The sequence below is a fragment of the Halyomorpha halys genome, unplaced genomic scaffold (assembly GCF_000696795.3).
Source record: "Halyomorpha halys isolate HHAL.00 unplaced genomic scaffold, Hhal_1.1 Scaffold857.1, whole genome shotgun sequence".
NCBI lineage: Eukaryota > Metazoa > Arthropoda > Insecta > Hemiptera > Pentatomidae > Halyomorpha > Halyomorpha halys.
The window spans coordinates 27,550-28,281 of record NW_027105342.1 but is presented as its reverse complement, the minus strand read 5'-3'; the positions used below and the strand labels follow the sequence as shown (position 1 = coordinate 28,281).

The 732-nt window shown below is 31.7% G+C and overlaps 1 protein-coding gene across 2 annotated transcripts in view; it reads left to right on the top strand.

The window, feature by feature from the left end:
* LOC106686652 (ankyrin repeat and protein kinase domain-containing protein 1) overlaps positions 1–732 on the top strand; it is a 16,427-nt gene that overhangs the window by 7,372 nt on the left and 8,323 nt on the right. The gene's annotated exons all lie outside the window — the stretch shown is intronic.

Sequence of the window (732 nt, the reverse complement as noted above, 5' to 3'; positions counted from 1 at the left end):
CAACTGGTTCGGTATTATTTTTCGAGTATTTGGACAGGTATAGAATAGTTTTAGGACGTTGGAAAGTCCATGCTAGATGATTGTTTTTGAATTTTTCAATTGTTATCGTTTTTAAAAAAGCGATAGTCGAGGAGAGTCTTTCTGATAATGGAGAGTCTTTCAGGATTTTGTGTCAATATTTTATTCAAAAACCAACCAAATAGGCTTCTGTATTGTCAGATTTGTGTCTGTTTTATTTCTGGTTTATAGTATGATAAGAAATCGAATTTTGTAGCAATTGCAATCTTTTGGTATCTAAGCTTGAATTCAGCTAAACTTTAATAGAAATTTCGATCATGAAGGCATTTTATTGAAACTAGTATAATATTGAAAAAAAATCCATTTTTTGGGGTAATTGCTTGAAATTATATTGTTCATTTTTACTTCCATTTACCTATATATGAAACATACATTAGACGGCTCGAGGTCCCAATAGCGAAGTTTCACAAACTGGTCTGTATATCTATCTATATGTGTTTCATAATTTTCGTATTTCCTTTTCCTTAATTTTTTTTTTTTAAATGACAATACGGGACTGGTTTACAAACACCGTAAATTCTTACCTCCTACATATTTTCTCATCATCCGTTCCTTTCTTACTAATAGATTATTCCAAGTAAACCACAATGGTTCCTATTCATCCCTCTATTTTCAATCCGCTGGTGTTCCTCAAGGTAGTATTCTCGGTCCAAT